Source organism: Leopardus geoffroyi, chromosome B4 (genome assembly GCF_018350155.1).
Source record: "Leopardus geoffroyi isolate Oge1 chromosome B4, O.geoffroyi_Oge1_pat1.0, whole genome shotgun sequence".
NCBI classification, from domain to species: Eukaryota; Metazoa; Chordata; class Mammalia; order Carnivora; family Felidae; genus Leopardus; species Leopardus geoffroyi.
In genome coordinates, this window is record NC_059341.1 from 50,782,788 (window position 1) to 50,808,230 (window position 25,443).

General features: G+C 36.5%; 1 long non-coding RNA gene across 1 annotated transcript; it reads left to right on the forward strand.

Annotated features, from left to right (window-relative positions):
- Positions 1-842: 842 nt before the first annotated feature.
- On the forward strand, positions 843-14,602 carry LOC123591293. The gene is made up of 3 exons (XR_006709212.1): positions 843-854; positions 5,130-5,139; positions 14,487-14,602. It is a non-coding gene; the product is annotated as an uncharacterized LOC123591293 (long non-coding RNA).
- The last annotated feature ends 10,841 nt before the right edge of the window (positions 14,603-25,443 follow it).

Genomic DNA, 25,443 nt, shown 5'->3' on the forward strand with positions numbered 1-25,443 from the left:
CGGTAAAGTTAAGAAAGGGCAATACAGTAATCTAGAAATAGTTTAGAGTGTAATTTGGTGGTAGATGTTGAAAATATATTGTACTGTTATTGATGGCTCTGGATCATTTATGCATATCCTCTGCAGTATTTGAAATGATGGTAGTAGTGAAGATTGAGCAAGATTTGGGGTTTATTTGATGAAGGTTGGGACTAGTAGGCAACCACAAATATCTATTTGCAATTCTTTGATATGCGTAAGGAGCAGGCACCTTCATTCACCTATTCATTCAACAAATATTTACTGAGTACTACTGTGTGAAGCACTGGGGATAAAAGAACAAGGCAGAGATGTCCCCTTTCCTCAAAGATCTTACAACACAGTAAAGGCATGTAAACTATATAATAATTTATTATTTCATAATATAAATTATAATGGGAGTAATAATGGAGGATGTAAATCACATGTAAGTAGCATCTAATCCTGATTTAGAGATTTAGAGATTCATAGAAGGTTTTCTGGAGAAATGGTTGCAAAACTGATTCTGGAAAGACAAGTAGACATTAGACAGGAATAAAGTCAAGGGAATGATATGGATAGATGAAACAAGATGTACAAAAGTCTAGAATATAGTAAACCTTATGCTTTATAAAAAAATTAATTCACAGTGAATCAGAGGCTTAAATGTAAATTGTAAAGCTACAAACTTTTATTCATTTTTATTTTATTTTATTTTTTATTTATTTTTATTTTTTCAAAATATGAAATTTATTGTCAAATTGGTTTCCATACAACACCCAGTACTCATCCCAAAAGGTGCCCTCCTCAATACCCATCACCCACCCTCTTCTCCCTCCCACCCCCATCAACTCTCAGTTCTCAGTTTTTAAGAGTCTCTTATGCTTTGGCTCTCTCCCACTCTAACCTCTTTTTTTTCCTTCCCCTCCCCCATGGGTTTCTGTTAAGTTTCTCAGGATCCACATAAGAGTGAAAACACATGGTATCTGTCTTTCTCTCTATGGCTTATTTCACTTAGCATCACACTCTCCAGTTCCATCCACGTTGCTGCAAAGGGCCATATTTCATTCTTTCTCATTGCCACGTAGTACTCCATTGTGTATATAAACCACAATTTCTTTATCCATTCATCAGTTGATGGACATTTAGGCTCTTTCCATAATTTGGCTATTGTTGGGAGTGCTGCTATAAACATTGGGGTACAAGTGCCCCTATGCATCAGTACTCCTGTATCCCTTGGGTAAATTCCTAGCAGTGCTACTGCTGGGTCATAGGGTAGGTCTATTTTTAATTTTTTGAGGAACCTCCACCCTGTTTTCCAGAGTGGCTGCACCAATTTGCATTCCCACCAACAGTGCAAGAGGGTTCCCGTTTCTCCACCTCCTCTCCAGCATCTATAGTCTCCTGATTTGTTCATTTTGGCCACTCTGACTGGCGTGAGGTGATATCTGAGTGTGGTTTTGATTTGTATTTCCCTGATGAGGAGCGACATTGAGCATCTTTTCATGTGCCTGTTGGCCATCTGGATGTCTTCTTTAGAGAAGTGTCTATTCATGTTTTCTGCCCATTTCTTCACTGGGTTATTTGTTTTTCGGGTGTGGAGTTTGGTGAGCTCTTTATAGATTTTGGATACTATCCCTTTGTCCGATATGTCATTTGCAGATATCTTTTCCCATTCTGTTGGTTGCCTTTTAGTTTTGTTGGTTGTTTCCTTTGCTGTGCAGAAGCTTTTTATCTTCATAAGGTCCCAGTAGTTCATTTTTGCTTTTAATTCCCTTGCCTTTGGGGATGTGTCAAGTAAGAAATTGCTATGGCTGAGGTCAGAGAGGTCTTTTCCTGCTTTCTCCTCTAGGGTTTTGATGGTTTCCTGTCTCACATTCAGGTCCTTTATCCATTTTGAGTTTATTTTTGTGAATGGTGTGAGAAAGTGGTCTAGTTTCAACCTTCTGCATGTTGCTGTCCAGTTCTCCCAGCACCATTTGTTAAAGAGGCTGTCTTTTTTCCATTGGATGTTCTTTCCTGCTTTCAAAGATGAGTTGGCCATACGTTTGTGGGTCTAGTTCTGGGGTTTCTATTCTATTCCATTGGTTGATGTGTCTGTTTTTGTGCCAATACCATGCCGTCTTGATGATTACAGCTTTGTAGTAGAGGCTAAAGTCTGGGATTGTGATGCCTCCTGCTTTGGTCTTCTTCTTCAATATTACTTTGGCTATTCGGGGCCTTTTGTGGTTCCATATGAATTTTAGGATTGTTTGTTCTAGTTTCGAGAAGAATGCTGGTGCAATTTTGATTGGGATTGCATTGAATGTGTAGGTTGCTTTGGGTAGTATTGACATTTTGACAATTTTTATTCTTCCAATCCATGAGCACGGAATGTTTTTCCATTTCTTTATATTTTCTTCAATTTTCTTCATAAGCTTTCTATAGTTTTCAGCATACAGATCTTGTACATCTTTGGCTAGATTTATTCCTAGGTATTTTATGCTTCTTGGTGCAATTGTGAATGGGATCAGTTTCTTTATTTGTCTTTCTGTTGCTTCATTGTTAGTGTATAAGAATGCAACTAATTTCTGTACATTGATTTTATATCCTGCCACTTTGCTAAATTCATGGATCAGTTCTAGCGGACTTTTGGTGGAGTCTATCGGATTTTCCATGTATAAAATCATGTCGTCTGCAAAAAGTGAAAGCTTGGCTTCATCTTTGCCAATTTTGATGCCTTTCATTTCCTTTTGTTGTCTGATTGCTGATGCTAGAACTTCCAGCACTATGTTAAACAACAGCGGTGAGAGTGGGTATCCCTGTTGTGTTCCTGATCTCAGGGAAAAAGCTCTCAGTTTTTCCCCATTGAGGATGATGTTAGCTGTGGGCTTTTCATAAATGGCTTTTATGATCTTTAAGTATGTTCCTTCTATCTCGACTTTCTCGAGGGTTTTTATTAAGAAAGGGTGCTGAATTTTGTCAAAGGCCTTTTCTGCATAGATTGACAGGATCATATGGTTCTTCTCTTTTCTTTTATTAATGTGATGTATCACATTGATTGATTTGGGAATGTTGAACCAGCCCTGCATCCCAGGAATGAATCCCACTTGATCATGGTGAATTCGATTTGCTAGTATCTTAATGAGAATTTTTGCATCCATATTCATCAGGGATATTGGCCTGTAGTTCTCTTTTTTTCCTGGGTCTCTGTCTGGTTTAGGAATCAAAGTAATACTGGCTTCATAGAATGAGTCTGGAAGTTTTCCTTCCCTTTCTATTTTTTGGAATAGCTTGAGAAGGATAGGTATTATCTCTGCTTTAAACGTCTGGTAGAACTCCCCTGGGAAGCCATCTGGTCCTGGACTCTTATTTGTTGTGAGAATTTTGATAACTGATTCAATTTCTTCGCTGGTTATGGGTGTGTTCAAGCTTTCTATTTCCTCCTGATTGAGTTTTGGAAGTGTGTGGGTGCTTAGGAATTTGTCGATTTCTTCCAGGTTGTCCAGTTTGTTGGCATATAATTTTTCATAGTATTCCCTGATAATTGCTTGTATCTCTGAGGGATTGGTTGTAATAATTCCATTTTCACTTATGATTTTATCTATTTGGGTCATCTCCCTTTTCTTTTTGAGAAGACTGGCTAGAGGTTTATCAATTTTGTTTATTTTCTCAAAAAACTAACTCTTGGTTTTGTTGATCTGCTCTACAGTTTTTTTAGATTCTATATTGTTTATTTCTGCCCTGATCTTTATTATTTCTCTTCGTCAGTTGGGTTTAGGCTGCCTTTGCTGTTCTGCTTCTATTGCCTTTAGGTATGCTGTTAGATTTTGTATTGGGGATATTTCTTGTTACTTGAGATAGGCCTGGATTGCAATGTATTTTCCTCTCAGGACTGCCTTTCTTGCATCCCAAAGTGTTTGGATTGTTGTATTTTCATTTTCATTTGTTTCCATATATTTTTTTAATTTCTTCTCTAATTGCCTGGTTGACCCACTCATTCTTTAGTAGGGTGTGATTTAACCTCCATGCTTTTGGAGGTTTTCCAGACTTTTTCCTGTGGTTGATTTCAAGCTTCATAGCATTGTGGTCTGAAAGTATGCATGGTATGATGTCAATTCTTGTATACTTATGAAGGGCTGTTTTGTGACCCAGTATGTGATCTATCTTGGAGAATGTTCCATGTGCACTCGAGAAGAAAGTATATTCTGTTGCTTTGGGATGCAGAGTTCTAAATATATCTGTCAAGTCCATCTGATCCAATGTATCATTCAGGGCCCTTGTTTCTTTATTGGCCATGTGTCTAGATGATCTATCCATTTCTGTAAGTGGGGTGTTAAAGTCCCCTGCAATTACCACATTCTTATCAATAAGGTTGCTTATGTTTGTGAGTAATTGTTTTATATATTTGGGGGCTCCTGTATTTGGTGCATAGACATCTGTAATTGTTAGCTCTTCGTGATGGATAGACCCTGTGATTATTATACAATGCCCTTCTTCATCTCTTGTTACAGCCTTTAATTTAAAGTCTAGTTTGTCTGATGTAAGTATGGCTACTCCAGCTTTCTTTTGACTTCCAGTAGCATGATAAATAGTTCTCCATCCCCTCTCTTTCAATCTGAAAGTGTCCTCAGGTCTAAAATGAGTCTCTTGTAGACAGCAAATAGATGGGTCTTGCTTTTGTATCCATAGTGATACCCTATGTCTTTTGGTTGGCATTTAGTCCATTGACATTCAGTGTTATTATAGAAAGATATGGGTTTAGAGTCATTCTGATGTCCGTAGGTTTCATGCTTGTAGCGATGTCTCTGGTACTTTGTCTCACAGGATCCTCCTTAGGATCTCTTTTAGGGCTGCTTTAGTGGTGATGAATTCCTTCAGTTTTTGTTTGTTTGGGAAGACCTTTATCTCTCCTTGTATTCTGAATGACAGACTTGCTGGATAAAGGATTCTCGGCTGCATATCTTTTCTGTTCATTACATTGAAGATTTCCTGCCATTCCTTTCTGGCCTGCCAAGTTTCAGTAGAGAGATCAGTCACGAGTCTTATCGGTCTCCCTTTATATGTTAGAGTGTGTTTATCCCTAGCTGCTTTCAGAATTTTCTCTTTATCCTTGTATTTTGCCAGTTTCACTATGATATTTCGTGCAGAAGATAGATTCAAGTTACATCTGAAGGGAGTTCTCTGTGCCTCTTGGATTTCAATGCCTTTTTCCTTCCCCAGATCCGGGAAATTCTCAGCTATTATTATTTCAAGTGCACCTTCAGCACCTTTCCCTCTCTCTTCATCCTCTGGAACACCAATTATGTGTAGATTATTTCTCTTTAGTGCATCACTTAGTTATCTAATTTTCCCCTCATACTCCTGGATTTTTTTAATCTCTCTTTTTCTCAGCTTCTTCTTTTTCCATAATTTTATCTTCTAGTCCACCTATTCTCTCCTCTGCCTCTACAATCCAAGCCGTGGTCATTCCATTTTATTTTGGAGCTCATTAATAGCATTTTTTAGCTCCTCCTGGCTGTTCCTTAGTCCCTTGATCTCTGTAGCAATGGATTCTCGGCTGTCCTTTATACTGTTTTCAAGCCCGGTGATTAATTTTATGACTATTATTCTAAATTCACTTTCTGTTATATTGTTTAAATCGTTTTTGATCAGTTCGTTAGCTGTCATTTCCTGGACGTTTTTTTTAGGGGAATTCTTCCATTTGGTCATTTTGGATAGTCCCTGGAGTGGTGCGGAACTGCAGGGCACTTTCCCTGTGCTGTCTTGAATAACTTGCGTTGGTGGGCGGGGCCACAGTCAGACCTGATGTCTGCCCCCAGCCCACCGCTGGGGCCACAGTCAGACTGGTGTGTCCCTTCTCTTCCCCTCTCCTAGGGGCGAGATTCACTGTGGGGTGGCATGGCCTGTCTGGGCTACTTGCACACTGCCAGGCTTGTGGTGCTGGGGATCTGGCTTATTAGCTGGGGTGGATTGGCAAGGTGCACAGGGGCGGGAGGGGCAGGCTCAGCTCACTCTTCCTTTGGAGATCCGCTTCGGGAGGGGCCCTGTGGCACCAGTAGGGAGTCAGACCCGCCGGAGGGATGGATCTGCAGAAGCACAGTGTTGGGTGTTTGCGCGGTGCAAGCAGGTTCCCTGGCAGGATCTGGTTCCCTTTGGGATTTTGGCTGGGGGATGGGCGAGGGAGATGGCGCTGGCGAGCGCCTTTGTTCCCCAACAAACTGAGCTCTGTAGTCTGGGGCTCAACAACTCTCCCTCCCATTGTCCTCCAGCCCTCCCGCTCTCTGAGCAGAGCTGTTAGCTTATAACCTTCCAGATGTCATGTCCCGCTTGCTGTTGGAACACACTCCGTCTGTCCCCTCCGCTTTTGACAGTCAGACTTGGGGGCTCTGCTTGGCCGGGGGGCCGCCCTTCCGCCCCGGCTCCCTCCCACCAGTCAGTGTAGCGCGCACCACCTCTCCAGCCTCCCTGCTATCTTCAGTGGGCCTCTCGTCTGTGCTTGGCTCCGGAGACTCTGTTTTGTAGTCTTCTGGTGGTTTTCTGAGTTATTTAAGCAGGTGTAGGTGGAATCTAAGTGATCAGCAGGACACGGTGAGCCCAGCGTCCTCCTACTCCGCCATCTTTCCCAGGTCTCCAAGCTACAAACTTTTAGAAAAAAAGAACATCAGATATTCAGACAAAGAAGTTTTAAAATTTTTTTTTTCAACATTTATTTATTTTTGGGACAGAGAGAGACAGAGCATGAACGGAGGAGGGGCAGAGAGAGAGGGAGACACAGAATCGGAAACAGGCTCCAGGCTCTGAGCCATCAGCCCAGAGCCTGACGCGGGGCTCGAACTCACGGACCGTGAGATCGTGACCTGGCTGAAGTCGGACGCTTAACCGACTGCGCCACCCAGGCGCCCCCAGACAAAGAAGTTTTAGACTGAACACGAAAGCATGATTCACAGAAACAAAAACAGGTAAGTTGGACTTCATCAAAATTAAAAACTTTCATCCTGCAAAAGTTTCTATTAAGGATAAGAAAATGCAAGTTCCTGACTGGGAGAAAACATAGGAAACCATATATTTGACAAAAGACTAGTATGTAGAATATATAAAGAGCTTTCAATACTGAACAGTTATCCCCAAAATGTAATAGTTAAATTGAGAAAAGACATGAAGAAACATATCACTAAAGAGGGTATAAGAATAGCAAATGAACATGTGCAAAAAATTCAGCACATTAGCTTTCAGGTAAATGCAAATTAAAATCACAATGAGATATCACTGCATACCTTTTAGAGTGGCTAAAATTCAAAAACCAGTGAAAATTCCAGATGCTGTGAAGAGAGAGAGAAACTGGATCACTTATATTTTGCTGATTGGAATGTAAAATGGTACAGGATACTCTGCAAAAAACAGTTTGGTAGTTTCTTGATAAACTACATGTATAATTATGACACAACCCAGCAATTGCACTTCTAAGACTTATCATGAAGACATATCCACACAGACATCTGAACATGGAATTTTATAACATCTTTATTCATACTAGCTCCAAACCGAAAATAATTCAAATGTCTTTAACAGATGAATAGTTAAATAAATTGTGATACATTTATACCACAGGGAATATTATTCATCAAAAAGGAAAAGATACATAAAAATCTGGATAAATTGCCAGAGTATAATGTTGAGTAAAAAAAAGAAAAATCTCAAAAGTTGAATATTGTTTGATTTCATTTATATTACATTTTTGAAATGATAGAAGTATAGTAATTGAGAACAAGATGGTAGTTATCAGAGATTAGGGAGGGGTCGAGAGTGTGAGAGAAGTGAGTATGTCTATAAAAGGGCAACATAACGGAATCTTGTAACGATGGAAATGTTCTGTATCTTGCTTGTATCAATGTCAGTATACCAGTTGTGATTTTGTACTGTAGGTATGCAAGATATTACCATTAGGGGAAATTGGGAAAAGGGTTACATGGCATTTCTCTGTATTGTATCTTACAAATGTTTGTAGATCCACAATTATCTTAAAATAACAAAATAAAATAAGTCAGGAATTTCATCAAGACATGATATATAACATTATCAACATGGGGTGAAGCGTATGTATATTTGAACTGGAGTGACTTAATCTCTCTGTGGCTCCGTTGTGTGTTTCATGGGGAGGCTCTCTTTCCCATATTCCTATGACAGATGTGAAAAGATGGATCTGTGAGATACTTATGAACACTTGTGACTAGTTTTGGTTTATTAGATTGTAGAATTTTTATAATAAAATTTAATAAAATGGAAACATTTGGATGGAAAGTTAAATGTGTTAAAATGACCACATTTTACAAGATGCTATAAAAATCAGGCTGTTTTGTTTTGTTTTGTTTTGACTTATCAGTTACTTTTAAATGAAAAAAAAATCTAAAAGAATGTTATATGGTTACAAGGCATGGCATTTAGTGCAATTTGTGTCAAAAAGTACAAGTAGGAGTCAAAAACTTCAAATTTAAATAATGAAACACAAAACGCATGTTCTAAGTTGACAACTGACAATGCTTCAGGTAGATGACATGTGCACTGTAGGTATAAAATCATATTTTATTTTTAGACAATTGCAGTCTGCTTGCTGATTGAGAAGTTGAAAATCATTTATCTTTTATTATTTTATACAACTTTTTATTTGTGGGCCAGGCCAAGGTAACTTAGATAAAAATAGAATAAAGCTAACAGCTAGAAAGGGGCCAAAAATAATAATAACTATTCACTGTGCACTAAAAATTTAATTCTAGTGGTTATTAGGTTTTCAAAATGTGTGGGACTTCTTTTGGACAGTTGTCAGGATCAGTACTTTTTATTGTTCTCATCATTATTTTTATGTTTGAGGGTTTTGTGATAGTAGACAAGGTAGGTGGTTTAACAAGAATTGTCCTGGAGAATAGAACCAACAAGGTGAGGAAGCAAGAGAAAAATGTGATGTTCTTCAGATTTTTATTTCTCTGACGTTTCTATAATAAGTAACTTTGACAAGTTCAGAGGCAGAAAGTAACCTAACTTGCTTATGTCCTTCTTTCCCAAATACACCTTAACACACATATTTTAGAGTATCTTTAACTGTTTCATTGATAAATTCAGCAAATAAAAATTAGTTCTAAAGAGTTATATATTAAATAATGTTGTACAATGCAACATAAAATGCAAAAGCTTATTTTTGCTAGCTAAAAGGATATTTTTTCCTGTGCAAACACTGATGATACTGAAAACTTTAGTGTCTTTTATGAAAACTTTCAAAATACTATGAAATAGTATAAGAGTTTTTTTTTTTTCATGTACCAAAATAGCAGGTTATTTATATGGAGTTTAGGGGCTGCAGAAAAAAAAAATCTCAAGAATAAAAGAAAAAAAAAAGTCCTGAGATATATAAAATGTAAATGTATCATTGCTGCTAACTAAATAGTAAGAGATTATTTAAAAGAAAAATGATATATCAGAGAGAAAGTCATGAAAATGATCAACTATATAAAATTCTCAGTGAATTCTAGTCAGAAAATAAAGAATTTTTTTAAATGAACATGAAATGGAAAAAGCAAAGTGAAGACTTAAAAGGGAAAAAAAGTTTTGCTCCATCTAAGGAACCACTATATGAATTTTATAGCAGCCCTTAATGGAATACTAAAGGATTTCTATTTGGAGGTTCACAAGCATGCCACATGAATCCCCTAGTGACTGAATTTACAGCCCTGTGGTTTTTGAATTTGGCTTGAATTGTGGTTTATGCTTGCTGGGTTAGTGCTGCATTAAATTCTAGCTAAAAGTATCTTTTCTACATCACATTGTATAAAATACATTTCCTTCTTTCTGATGGTTAATATGTATTTTTAAGATAAATATTTATAATATTTGGGAATAGTTATCACTTTAATAAAGATATGTTTAGATAAATTTACACATACCAAATTGTGTTTGTGATGTTTTGTCTGTCTGTAAGGCTGCTCTTTGGGTCTGGATGAGACTTTACTTCAAAATGATGTTTAATCTTGTTGCTTCATTGTCATTACTATTATTTTGTCACTCATCTTTCTCACCTTTGTTCCTTTTTTTACTGTCATCTATTGCTATTTCTATATTCTATATTTCCTATTACATTCAAAACTGACCGCCACAGATTGGATCGTTAGGATTAGACACTATTTCAAAGAACATTCCCCAAGTCAAGCTCTTTATATATTTTAAAGGGAAAAAATTTGAACTATTCCTTTAAAAAGGTAGAAACTGTTGGTTGACTTGTGTCTTGGCTGATAATGAAAATCAACTGTTTAACATTTTAGAAATGTTTCGCATACATTAACCTTATAAATACAGACTTCCTATTTACCTTTACCCATCTCATAAACTAATGTCTTCAGAAATAAAACAATATTACATCCATAAGCCAAAAATCACTTCTGAGGTCTAGAGGCTTGAAGCCCTAAGTATTATCCTGTGATTGTCTTCCTTCAATCAATCAATGAATCAATCAATCAAACATGCACTATTATTCTAAAAACCTATATATAGAAGTGGATATATGAATCAGGAAGCTCTTGGTAATGACAGATGGCAGGTAAAGGAGTGACAGTGAAAGTAGAGAAAATGGATTTGTTTCAGAAATAGTGAAGAAAGAGTGGGACTTGATGTTTAATTAGACTTGGTTTGCAAGTCGAGAAGACTTAATTTCTGACTTGAGATTTGTGGGGACGATTTTGCTATTTACTGCAATTAAGCCAAAACAACAAGAACAACAACAACAAAACTATGAGGACAAATGGGAGAATGATTTTTATCATCTTATAAGTTGGATGCCAAACTTTTGTTTGTGGTATACTAGATTCACTTCATGGACAACAAAAGAGAAGCATACTTGTCTTGGTCTCTGACCAGAACAGGTTTAGCTGTTACAGAGAAAGTAACTGCTTCTAATGCTGTCACTGCAAAGACATTGCTCTTGTGCCCTTGTGGTGCTTATGGGTTGAACTGACAGTACCTTATCTCACCCCTGACCAACATGAACTTTTGCCTCCTTTCCTGGGTCTTTCCTGTTGCCACTGAGGACACTCTAGGAGCCATTTGACACACACAAATACAGCTAAGAAATGCAGGATGTGGATTCTTCAGAGACAAACTTTGGCCATTTGAAAACAAAAACAAGTAGCTAAATTGTTCTCCCCTCCAAGTTTATTTCAGTTAGAATTGCAGTTGTAGTCTATTTAAATATGTCCTGTGAGTCTCTTCAAATGTATCCTGTGAGACAAGGCAATCAGCTTGTCAGAAAGCTGTAGAAGATGCCATAACTGACTCCCATGTGCTGGCCAACTTTCCTTTTCAGATTATTCCCCGTTACACATATTCCTGATTCTTTGGGATTGACCCTTGATATTCAAGCAATGGTGAAGCAAATTTATTACTTAAAATTTTCATCAATTGGGATGATAAAACACATTACACTTTTACATGACAAAGACAATAGTACACAAAGTAGTACCTTTGGTCATGTATTTCACTTGGAGGGAGATGTAACCATAAGTATGGATATATACCTGGACTGTGGTGAATGGCTTGATTGGTTAAAAATGTCCTGAAAGAAAAGTGTTCAAAGAATATGGCACATGGAAGGACCTATAAGGTTCAGAAAATTGGGATGACAACATAAAAGTGGATTCTGATGAAGCTGGGAACCTTGAGCACAGAAGTAGTCATCTCACACCTGCATAAAGAGTTTAACAGCTACTTTCCTAAAGAAACTGTAATGATTTCTCATCAACTAATTGCCTCAAAAAGCACTGCTGATCTTCCTTAGGACCTAGCCTCACCTCCTCTTTTTTGCTTCCCTTATATTTTTCTCATGATTAGATTAGGGTTAAGAGATTTTGTTAGGAAGGCCAACCAGAGGTAAAGAGTCATTCCCATCAAATCTTATTAACACAACATCTTGCTTATCAATTTATTATTTATATATTTAATAAATTTATTCATTAAAATTTAATTTTGGTTAAATCTCATATTTAGATTTTGTTCAAATCAGTCTGATTTTGGCCATTAGGAACACTTAACACTTGGCTCCTCTGTCTCTTTAACATAACTAATCATCATGGATTAATTTTCGTCTGTTTTTTTTTTCTAGAAGTTCTGTAGAATTTTTTTTTTTTTTTTTTTTTTTTTTTTAGTTTTCCAGTATTTTTTTTTTTTTGGTATTTTTATTTAATTTATTATTTTTTTAAATTTACATCCAAGTTAGCATATAGTGCAACAGTGATTTCACGAATAGATTCCTTAATGCCCCTTACCCATTTTGCCCATCCTCCCTCCCACAACTCCTCCAGTAACCCTCTGTTTGTTCTCCATATTTAAGAGTCTCATGTTTTGACCCCTCCCTGTTTTTATATTTTTACTTCCCTTCCCTTATGTTCATCAGTTTTGTATCTTAAAGTCCTCATATGAGTGCAGTCACATGATATTTGTCTTTCTCTGACTAATTTCGCATAGAATAATACCCTCTAGTTCCATCCACGTAGTTGCAAATGGCAAGATTTCATTCTTTTTGATTGCCGAGTAATACTCCATCATATATATACACCACATCTTTATCTGTTCATCCATCGATGAACATTTGGGCTCTTTCCATACTTTGGCTATTACTGATAGTGCTGCTATAAACATTGGGGTGTATGTGCCCCTTCAAAACAGGATATCTGTATCTATTGAAAAAATAGGTAGTAGTGCAATTGCTGGGTAGGGTAACACAAAAACAGATACTGTGTTTTGCTGGCACAACACAGTGCCAGGGTAGTTCTATTTTTAATTTTTTGAGGAACTTCCATACTGTTTTCCAGAGTGGCTGCACCCGTTTGCATTCCCACCAGCAGTTCAAAAGAGAGCCACTTTCTCTGCATCCTTGCCAGCATCTGTTGTTGCCTGAGTTGTTAATGTTAGCCATTCTTACAGGTGTGAGGTGGTATGGTGGTTTTGATTTGTATTTCCCTGATGATGAGTGATATTGAGCATTTTTTCATGTGTCGGTTGGCCATCTGGATGTCTTCTTTGGAGAAGTGTCTATTCATGTCTTTTGCCAATTTCTTCACTGGATTATTTGTTGTTTGGGGGTTGAGTTTGATAAATCCTTTATAGATATTTGGCACTAACCCTTTAACTGATATGTCATTTGCAAATATCTTCTCCCATTCTCTCTGTTGCCTTTTATTTTGGCTGATTATTTCCTTCCTTGTGCAGAAGCTTTTTATTTTATGAGGTCCCAATAATTCATTTTTTGCTTTTGTTTCCCTTGCCTCCAGAGACGAGTTGGGTAAGAATTTGCTGCGGGCAAGGTCAAAGAGGTTTTTGCCTGCTTTCTTCTCGAGGATTTTGATGGCTTCCTATCTTACATTGAGGTCTTTCATCCATTTTGAGTTTATTTTTGTGTATGGTGTAAGAAAGAGGTCCTGGTTCATTCTTCTGCATGTCACTGTCCAGTTTTCCCAGCACCACTTGCTGAAGAGGCTGTCTTTATTCCATTGGATATTCTTTCCTGATTTGTCAAAGATAGTTGGCCATATGTTTGTGGGTCCATTTCTGGATTCTCTATTTTGTTCCATTGATCTGAGTGTCTGTTCTTGTGCCAGCACCATGCTGTGTTGATGATTACAGCTTTGCAATATAGCTTGAAGTCTGGGATTGTGATGCCTCCTGCTTTTGTTTTCTTTTTCAAGATTGTTTTGGCTATGCAGGGTCTTTTCTGGTTCCATACAAATTTTAGGATTGTTTGTTCTGGCTCTGTGAAGAATTATGGTGTTACTTTGATAGGGATTGCACTGAATATTTAGATTCCTTTGGGTAGCATTGAAATTTTAACAATATTTGTTCTTCCTATCCAGGAGCATGGAATATTTTTCCTTTTTTTGTGTGTATCTTCTTCAATTTCTTTCATAAGCTTTCTATAGTTTTCAGTGTACAGATTTTTCATCTCTTTGATTAGATTTATTTCTAGGTATTTTATGGTTTTTGGTGCAATTGTAAATGGGATTGATTCCTTGATTTCTCTTTCTGTTGCTTCATTATTGGTGTATAGGAATGCAGCCGATTTCTGTTCATTGATTTCATGTTCTGTAACTGCTGAATTCATGGATTGGTTCTAGTGGTTTTTAGGTGGAAACTTTTGCGTTTTCCATGTAGAGTATCATATCATTTGCGAAGACTGAAAGTTTGACCTCCTCCTGGCCGATTTGGATGCCTTTTATTTCTTTGTGTTGTCTGATTGCAGAGGCTAAGACTTCCAATACTATGTTGAATAACAGTGGCAAGAGTGGACATCCATGTCTTGTTTCTGAAGGGGAAAGTTCTCAGTTTTTCCCCATTGAGGATGATATTAGCATTGGGTTGTTCATATGTGGCTTTATGATCTTGAGGTATGATCCTTCTATCCCTACTTTCTTGAGGATTTTTATCAAGAAAGGATGCTGTATTTTGTCAAATGCGTTCTCTGCATCTATTGAGAGGATCATATGGTTCTTGTCGTTTCCTTTATTGATGTAATGAATCATATTGATTGTTTTGTGGATATTGAACCAGCCCTGAATCCCAGGTATAACTCCCAGTTGGTCATGGTGAATAACTTTTTTAATGTATTGTTGGATCCTGTTGGTTAATATCTTGTCGAGGATTTTTGCATCCATGTTTACCAGGGAAATTGGTCTATAGTTCTCTTTAGTGGGGTTTCTATCTGGTTTTGGAATCAAGGTAATGCTGGCTTCATAGAGAGTTTGGAAGTTTTCCTTCCATTTCTATTTTTTGGAACACCTTCAAGAGAAGTGTTAACTCTTCCTTAAATGTTTTGTAGAATTCCCCTGGCAAGCCATCTGGCCCTGGACTCTTGTTTTTTGGGAGATTTTTGATTAGTAATTCGATTTTTTTACTGGTTATGGTCTGTTTAAATTTTCTATTTCTTTCTGTTTCAGGTTTGGTAGTGTATATGTTTCTAGGAATTTGCCCATTTCTTCCAGATTTCCTATTTTATTAGCATATTATATTAGCTCATAATGTTCTCATTATTGTTTTTATTTCTGCTGTGTTGTGATCTTTCCTTTTCATTCTCGATTTTATTTATTTGGGTCCTTTCCATTTTCTTTTTGATCAAACTGGCTAGTGGTTTATCAATTTTGTTAATTCTTTCAAAGAACCAGCTTCTCGTTTCATTGATCTGTTCTACTGTTTTTTAGTTTTGATAGCATTAATTTCTGCTCTAATTTTATTATTTCCTGTCTTCTGCTGGTTTTGGGTTTTATTTGCTGTTCTTTTTCCAGCTCCTTAAGGCATAAGGTTAGGTTGTGTATCTGAGATCTTTCTTCCTTCTTTAGGAAGGCCTGGATTGCTATATACTTCCCTCTTACGACCGCCTTTGCTGCATCCCAGAGGTTTGGGGCTGTGGTGTTATCATTTTCATTCACTTCCATGTACTTTTAAGTTAACTTCTTGGTTAGCCCATTTATTCTTTAGTAGGATGTTCTTTAGTCTGCATGTACTTGTTACCTTTCAAATTTTTTTTTTATGTTGAGTTTCATTGCATTGTAGTCTGAAAATATGCATGGTATGATCTCAATCTCTTTGTACTTGTTGAGGGCTGATTTGTGTCCCAGTATACGATTGATTCTGGAAAAGGTTCCATGTACACTGAAGAAGAATGTATATTCCACTGCTTTAGGGTGAAATATTCTGAATATATCTGTTAAGTCCCTCTGGTCCACTGTGTCATTCAAAGCCACTGTTTCCTTATTGATTTTCTGTTTAGATGATCTGTCCATTGTTGTAAGTGGGGTGTTGAAGTCCCCTACTTTTATGGTATTATTATCAATGAGTTTATGTTTGTGATTACTTGATTTATATATTTGAGTTCCACCACATTTGGAGCATAAAAGTTTACAATTGTTAGGTATTCTTGGTGGATATCCCCTTAATTATGATATAATGCCCTTCTTCGTCTCTAGTTACAGTCTTTATTTTAAAGTCTAGATTGCCTGATGTAAATGTGGCTACTTCGGCTTTCTTTTGTTGATCATTAGCATGATAGATGGTTCTCCCTCCCCTTACGTTCAATCTGAAGGTGTCTTTAGGTCTAAAGTGGGTCTCTTGTGGGGCGCCTGGGTGGCGCAGCCGGTTAAGCGTCCGACTTCAGCCAGGTCACGATCTCGCGGTCCGTGAGTTCGAGCCACGCGTCGGGCTCTGGGCTGATGGCTCAGAGCCTGGAGCCTGTTTCCGATTCTGTGTCTCCCTCTCTCTCTGCCCCTCCCCCGTTCATACTCTGTCTCTCTCTGTCCCAAAAATAAATAAACGTTGAAAATAAAGTGGGTCTCTTGTAAGATCATCATATAGATGGATCTTGTTTTCTTATCCATCTGTTACCCTTTGTCTTTTGATTGGAGCCTTTAGGCCATTGATGTTTAGAGTGAACACTGAAAGATGTGAATTTATTGCCACTATGTTGCTTGTAGAGTTGGAGTTTCTGGTGGTGTTCTGTAGTCCTTTCTAGTCTTTGTTGCTTAGGTCTTTTTTTTTTTTCATCTTTTTTTGCCTCAGAGAGTCCCCCTTAAAATTTCTTACAGGGCTGGTTAATGGTCATGAATTCCTTTAATTTTGATTGTCTGTGCAACTTTTAATCTCTCCTTCTGTTTTGAATGACAGCCTTGCTGGCAGCACCTCACTCCTGAGTTTTATCTGAGATGTGGCTGTGTTTTCTGACACCTCACTTCTGAGGGACTGCAGCTTTAACATGCTCAGACCCTCTGGGGGAAGGTCTCACCAAGCAATATGACTGTATATGTGTGAGTGTCTATGTGGAGTCTTTATTTTAGTCTACTGATCTGTGCATCTATTTCATAGTTGTCATACTGTCCCTACTGTACTGTAGCTTTTATAGTAAGTCCTGAAGTTGTATAGTATCAGTTCTTCAACTTTATTTTTTTCTTATTCAGTATTGTGTTGTCTATTTCATATCTATTGCCTTTCCATATCACGTTTAGAATCAGTTTGTCAGTATGTACTAAGTTGCTTGCTATGATGTTGATTGGGATTGCATTGAAGTTATAAATTAAATTGGAAAGAATCGACACCTTAACAATATTGAGTGTTTTGATTCATGAGCATAAAATATATATATTTAGAGTTTGTTTGGTTTTTACAAATGTTTTATAGTTGTCTGCATACATAATGTGTTTAGTTTTTCTCCTGGCTTGTAAGTTATTTTTTCTGTGATTCTGGCCTTTTGCAGTTTAAATATGATATGCCTAGGTGTAGATTTCTTGGCATTTATTCTGCTTGGAGTGTTTCAAACTTCTTTGATATGTGGTTTGATGTCTTTCATTCATTTTGCAGAATTCTTTGCCATTATTACTTAAAATAATTTTTCGCTTCCTTCCCTGTCTTCCCCTTCTTGTGTTCCACTTATGTAATATTGCACCATTTGAAATGGTCTCCAGAACCTTGGATTTTTCTGTTTTTGTTTTTGTGTAATTATTCTGTTTGCATTTCAATTAAGAGTGTTTCTACTGACATATCTTCAAACTCCATGATTCATTCCCTTTCCCTGTCAAGTGTACTAATGAATCTAGAAAGACATTCTTAAATTCAGTTACAGTGTTTTGATTTCAGTGTTACTTTTGGGGTGCTTGGTTAGCTCAGTCAGTTGAGAGTCTGACTCTTGATATAAACTCAGGTCATGGTCTCTGATTTCATGAGATTGAGCCCTGTGTCAGGCTCCATGCTGAGCACAGAGCCTGTTTGGGATTTTCTCTCTCTATCTCTCTGTCTGCCTCTCCTCCAGTCATGCTCTTTCCCTCAAAATAAATAAAGAAACATTAAAGAAAAAAGAAAATGTTACCTATCTGCTCTTGCAGGGTCTCTACTTTTTCCATTATAGCTCTTAACACTTAATTATATCTATTTTTAATATTCTACATGTTAGTTTTAACATTTGTGTCTTATCTGAGTCCATTTGTAATGCTTGTGTTGTTCTTTTGGACTGTGTTTTTTGTTTCATTTGGGCATGCTTTGTAATTTTTGTTGAAAGCCAGAAATTTTGGGGGGAAATAGGAACTAAGGCATATGGGTTGTTATTTGAGGATTTATGCTAAAATAGGCATTATTGTGTTTAACATATGTTGTAACTATATGTGCTAGAAACTTATACATCCTTCGTTTTCCTTGTTTTTGTCACCTTTGTTGGTTTGGGCTTCCATAAAGTCTCTTCAGAGTCTATCTAACAAGTCTTTCAATATTAATCTACTGTTATTATTACTCTGGAATCCTATTTTTGTTTCACTAACATATGGAGGGAGGGAGAGAAGTCCATAATCTTATAACTGAAACTCCTTGCTTAGGGGCACCTGGGAGGCTTAGTTAAGCATCCAACTCTTGACTTTGGCTCAGATCATGATATCAGGGTCATGACATAGAGTTCTGCACTGAAGTCTGCACTGAGCATGTAGCCTGCTTAAGATACTCTCTCTCCCCCTCTTTCTGTCCCTACCCCACTCTCTCTCTCATAAACAAACAAGCAAACAAACAAACCCTCATTGTTTATTGGGAGTATGACCTCATGTTTCTCTAGCTTTTGTCTATTTTGCTTTCTTCTCTTTTCACTGGATGCTTTTCCCAAATTTATTTTCTTGAATCCCTAACCTCTGTTAACTATATGCCACCTGCTCCCCACCCCTTACCCTCCAATATACATTTTTGGTGAGACATAAAAGTTAAAAATGGCTGCTGTAGATGTGATGCCTTACTCCCAGCTAGGATGAAGTTATGACAATGTCTTGTTTCCTGGAGATTAAACCTCCATTATGAAAAATACTCTGGTCATAGTTCACAATATTTGTTCTTCTGCCCATGGCAGAACTATGAATGATCTTTACCAGGAGAACCTGTTAAGGTTCCTGAAAGCAAAGTGCTAGAAAGTGTGAGTCCCCCCAAAGACTGTGTCTCTCTCTTAAAGATTTTCTCACTCTTGAAATAGTTTATACTCAGCTTCCATCAATTATTCATAATTTCCCTTTATGTATTCCTATCAGCTTATGGCTTAGGAGTTTCTGCTCCATAAAAGCAAATCCTGTCTATGTCTGTCAGAAGGTGCCTGTCTTTTCTGATTTTATGATGGTGTTTTACCTTGAAACCTCTGTTCTCTGGTATGTGCAATAAAACTGTTGATTTTCATTTTGTACACATTTTAGTCGTTGTAGGGACTAGAGTGACAACTCTCAAGTACATTGCATAGTCTTTTTTTTTAATTTATTTAATATTTATTTATTATTACTCTGAGAGACAGAGTGAGACAAAGTGAGAGTGGGGGAGGGGCAGAGAGAGAGGGAGACACAGGATCAGAAGCAGGGTCCAGGTTCTGAGCTGTCAGCACAGAGCCCGATGCAGGGCTCGAACCCACAGTCTGTGAGATCATGACCTGAGCCTAGGCTGGACACTCAACCGACTGAGCCACCCAGTTGCCACGTAGTACTTTGCATGTTCTTAAATGGACAGGTAATATATATTTTATGCTTGTGGGTCATGTGATTTCTGTCATAACTACTCAACTCTGCTACTATAGTATAAAAGCAACCACAAATAATATATAAACAATTGAGTGTGAATATGAACAGATAGAACTTTTCTTAAAAAAAAACAAGTTTTCTTCCATTTCTTCTTCACTCACCTCCATTTTAGAGCTAAACTCAGATTCAAGACACAGTGGACTGCAAAGAATGAAGTTCAAAGTGAAACCTGTGAGAAGGTGTGATAAACACCAAGATATTTGCACCAATTTATGCTGGCAGAATACTTGGGAACATGTGTGAAAATGGATTTTATGGTTATGGAATCAAAGTAGAAGGATATATAAAATTGGATTAGGCAAGATTTATTGGTATCAACCTTTGAAAACAGAGATCGTGGATTCAGTGTTTTAGCTTGATGGGCTAAGAATGTCTCTAACAGTTTGCTTATCAGTTGACTGAAATATGGACCAGCAGTAGTCTATACTCTATGAAGTTGAAATGCCCAAAGTTCCTTTGTGTATTATAAAGGAAGGTATCAATAGATTTAAGAAGTTTGGAATGCTGAAGAGGAATATTAAGTAAGATTTGATCACCCATTTTGAGAGGGGCAGACCATTTATCATTGTTGCCATAATGAATTTATGAGCTCCAGTTCACAGACCTTTAATATAAGAGAGGACAGGTACATTTGAGTAAGGTTCTTGCCACTTTTCCAAAAATGTATTCTGTTAATCTTCTCCCCATGCATTCCTAAAGGACCTGCAGCCTGACCGGGTTACAGAAGAAAAAATAATCGGAATTGTCAAGGATTATTGATCGTTGATTCTGTAGACCCAAAGCATCACTGTGGTCTATTAGTCAGAGTAGGAGTATATAGAAGTTATATGATTAATGGTTTGTTTTTATCAGTAAAGTTTTGCTTCAGGTCTGTGTCACAGCAGGCTCAGTCTTCCTAGTATATATCTGTGCATTTTCCATACTCACTTCCCTTGGAAGATTGAATGGGCTGGAAGAATTTGCTACTCCCCAAAGAGAAGTGTTGCCCCACACAATGGGTCAGAACAGCATCATCAGGCCATTGTAGTTGAGCTATGCTGTCCTATCGTGTGAGCAGTGTATCCTTTTGGGGAAAGTTTGGACAGTGGCATGCTCACTAGAATGCCCCTTCATCTTCTCTGGCTATTAGGCTTCTATAATCAACATATTTACTTTCATTTAGTGTGAAACTGTAAGTGGATCTACCCAATTTGTCATCAACAGCACATGGGAATAATAAATTTGGATTTATGAAATGCAGTTGTATTACACATATAAGCCAAACAGATAGAAAATGTTAATAATTTTAATTTTAATCAATGATGTTTCATGGATTTAAAATGTAATAGCATTACTTTTCAACTAGTATAAATAGCTGAAAGCATAGCACAAATACTTTCTTGATATTGTAAAGTTATCAAATTCATTTCACAATGATAATCTACATCAATCATAGCATAATCAGAAGTGTATGAATCTGTACTGATATAAATATATTTGTCAATGCTAAAAAACATTTTTCACAGCTGAGTGTATTATTTAATTTGAAGTTAAAGGCCTTATACTACAGTTCAAATAATTTTAGTGGATTAGGTGTCATTATGTGAACATCTTTGTCAGCAATTACTTGCTATAAAAATATGAAAACAAGTACAATTTGTCTAAAATAGACATTTTTCCTTTGAAATATAATGTGAATGTTTCTTTAGTTGTCCTCTTTCATAAGGAACTAGAAATTAGAATCAGCCAGAAGAGTGTCAAAAACTTACCTTCACTTTTCCCAAACTGTAGTTTAATTGAGCTTTAACATCAAATAAACAGTCTTTACCTTTAACACTAATGCACCCAAAAGACAGTTTCTATTCATTTTGTATGATTAAAACTATATTAGGAATATAAATGTATTAATTTATAGATACAGATACTAATTGCTTAAATATTGAGTTCAAAACCAGGCGCTAATATGTGTGGAATAATTGGTTCTTGCTGTAGAAGGAAACCATAATAAAGAACTTGAAAGTGCTGTCACATTTCACATAACTAGTAAAATCTCAGAATATTTTTCAAATATTCTGAAAGAAAATGTCTTGGGGCTTTCTTAATGAGAATGAATGTGGTTTGAAAAGATCAAATAATATTCACATATGTCAAATACAGGTTTTAATAACAGTTAGAGATAATGAATAAAATTAAAGTAGGTCAATTTAAGTCATTTATTTTCCAAAAGGAGTTACACATCATAATCACTACTTGTTAAGATATAATTAAAAGCAAAAAGTAGTATTTACCAAAGCTCAGTTACTCAACATAAAAAATCAACATGAATTATGATTTATCATCTTTTAATTTTTATGTTCATCTTTTTATTAACGTATTATTTTGTAGCTAATAGTCATATAAATATGATAATGTAATAATAATTGAGATAATAATGAAAATCATGAAAACAGTACCATTACTTTGGCCCTGGTATATTAGCAATCTGCTTTTATTGTGATTGAGAAAAAATTCAGAAGCCTTCTATCACACATAAAACTTTTTTGGAATTACATATCTTTCTTTGAGAACAAAAAACTCCAAAAAACTGAAAAACATTCCTTTGATTCATCAAAAATAATACTAAATAGAAATCATAATCTTCACATATTCATATATGTGAATTATAAGACTATAATTCTTTCTGTGGCAAAACATATTCTTTGCAAATAAGACTCTATTACTGAACATATCAGATCATGACTTCAAATATATTGTTCTTTGTTAGAGAGTACAATTTGCTTAATAAAAGTCTACTATAAATTCAATGTAAATACCTAATTTTCTTTAAAAATCAGACTCCGGGGCGCCTGGGTGGCGCAGTTGGTTAAGCGTCCGACTTCAGCCAGGTCACGATCTCCCGGTCCGGGAGTTCGAGCCCCGCGTCAGGCTCTGGGCTGATGGCTCAGAGCCTGGAGCCTGTTTCCGATTCTGTGTCTCCCTCTCTCTCTGCCCCTCCCCCGTTCATGCTCTGTCTCTCTCTGCCCCCAAAAAAATAAATAAAACGTTGAAAAAAAAAATTTATAAAAATCAGACTCCAAGAAGCTTTCATCAGAAAATTTAATTTCTCAAATCCAATGAGTATACTCTCTGGAATACTTTTCTATGGGGGTCATGATTTACAGGGACCCATTTTAAAGAAATTCTACATGATCAATCCACATTGTAAATTTTTTTTGTAATTTCTTAATTTTTGAAGGAAATGAAGAGAGTATGACAGTTTGAGTTAAGATGGCAGGTGTCATCATCATTACTCTCTCATAAACATTGAAGATGAGAATAATTTTCTTAAAGATCTTTAAAAAATAATCAACATTGTTGGCAGAGTTCAAATCAGCACACTCAAGAAACTTCCCCCAGGTCAAGGAAATAAAACCAAAAACTATTACTGGAATCTAAAATTTCTCTTCATTACCCTTCTGAATCAGCACCCTTCCCCTTCTACACAAAGGTAACTACTGGCTTAAATTTTTCACATATATTTTCTTTCTTTCTTTCTTTCTTTCTTTCTTTCTTTCTTTCTTTCTTTCTTTCTTTCTTTCTTTCTTCTTATAAAAGGAATATAAAATAAGTATTATTTGTGCCTGGCCATTTTAATATTTTTTGTCAATAATGTGTATATGTGATACATTTTTATTATTGCATACCCTCATTTCCATTACTGTTTATCACTTCACTTCCTGAATATACCAAAACTTATATATCCATTATATTGCTACTAGATACTTGGATTATTTTAAATTTGGGGGTATTTGATTAATGCTGCTAAAATTCTCTACATATCTGTTCCCATTCATGAACTCTATTAATGTACAGCTTCAAGTGAAATTGCTGACTCCTAGGATATGCATAGGTTTGAATTTAGTAGACAATGCCAGAGTATTAAATTAGGTGTGTGAATTTACAATTATATAGACAATTTTATGAGAACTACAGTTTCTCTACATCATGACAACACTTGCTAGTGGATATATAATGGTATTGAACAAATGTGGTTTTAATTTACAGACAACTGATTGCTAGGCAATTAAACACATTTTCCTATGCCTGGTCATTTAGATATACAATTTTGTAAAATATTTACCAGGTTTTTCCCTTTTTCCTATTTGTCTTTCTCTATTTTTCTTATTAAGTCACAGAAATTCTTTTATAAATACTTAATACAAAATTTTATGGCTGTGATGTGTTGCCAATATTTTTCTCCAACCCTGTAGGTTGTCTTTTTGTTCTCTTGTAGATGAATTTTGCTAGGAAAAGAAAAATATTTAAAATTTTGATGTATTTTAGTGTTTTCTTTAATAGTGTTTTGTGCCTAGGGGCGCCTGGGTGGCTTGGTCGGTTAAGCGTCCGACTTCGGCTCAGGTCATGATCTCACGGTCCGTGAGTTCGAGCCCCGCTTCGGGCTCTGTGCTGACAGCTCAGAGCCTGGAGCCTGTTTCGGATTCTGTGTCTCCCTCTCTCTCTGCTCCTCCCCTGTTCATGCTCTGTCTCTCTCTGTCTCAAAAAAATAAATAAACGTTAAAAAAATTTTAAAAAAAAATAGTGTTTTGTGCCTAATTAAAGATATCATCATCTATTCCAAGATACTTAACATATTTATGTTATATTCTATAAGATATATTGCTTTACTTTTTACTTATGTTTCTTTAATACAGATGAAATTTATTGGCTATGTATATGTAATGTCATTGAGGTCAACTTTATTTTTTTCCCATAGTAATATGCAATTTACCTCACTCTTTTTTGGTGCTACTTTCTTATAAGTAAACTATGTACACATATGTCTTTTCCTGGACTATTTATTTCAATCTGCTAAATTATTTGTCTACCTTGAAACCGATACAAGAATGTTTTAATTGTTATGGTTTTAGAATAGGTATTACTAGTAGTAGGTACTACCTACATTCTTCTTTGTAATTCTTTTAAGTATGTTATCTAGTAAAGAATTCTTCTGTTTTAAGAATCTTATTTTGTTTTATTTTTCTTATTCACTGTCTTTTGCAGAGCAGAATTTTTTAATTTAAAATTTTTTTTTTCAACGTTTATTTATTTTTGGGACAGAGAGAGACAGAGCATGAACGGGGGAGGGGCAGAGAGAGAGGGAGACACAGAATCGGAAACAGGCTCCAGGCTCTGAGCCATCAGCCCAGAGCCCGATGCGGGGCTCGAACTCACGGACCGCGAGATCGTGACCTGGCTGAAGTCGGACGCTTAACCGACTGCGCCACCCAGGCGCCCCATAATTTTTTAATTTTAATAAACTTCAGTTTATCAGTTCTTTCTTTCATGGTTTGTGCTTTCAGTGTTATATTTAAAAAGTTATTGCCATACCAAAGTCAGCTAAGTTTTCTCTTCTGTTGTCTTCTATGAATTTTATAGTTTGGTGTTTTAAATTTTGGTCTGTGATCCATTTTGAGTTAATTTTTCTAAAGAGTATAAGGACTTTTTTCTTTAAGTTTATTTGTTTATTTTGAGAGAAAGAAGGAGAGCATCATCAGGGCAGGGGCAGAGAGGGAGGGAGAGTGAGAATCCCAAGCAGGCTCTGCAGTGTCAGTCAGGAGCCTGATGTGGGGCTCTATCTCATGAACTGTGAGATCACAACTTGAGTCAAAATCAAGAGTCACATGCTTAACTGACTGAGCCACCCAGGCACTGTGAGTATAAGGACTTAACCTAGATTAATATTTTTATGTGTGGATGTGTAGTTGGTCCAGCATAATTTGTTGAAAAATATATGTTTGTTTAATTTTTTACCTCTGCTTCTTTGTCAAAGATCAGTCAACTGTATTTATGGAGATCTATTTCTGAGCACTTGAGCTAGTGATATTTTAATTAATAAATGAGC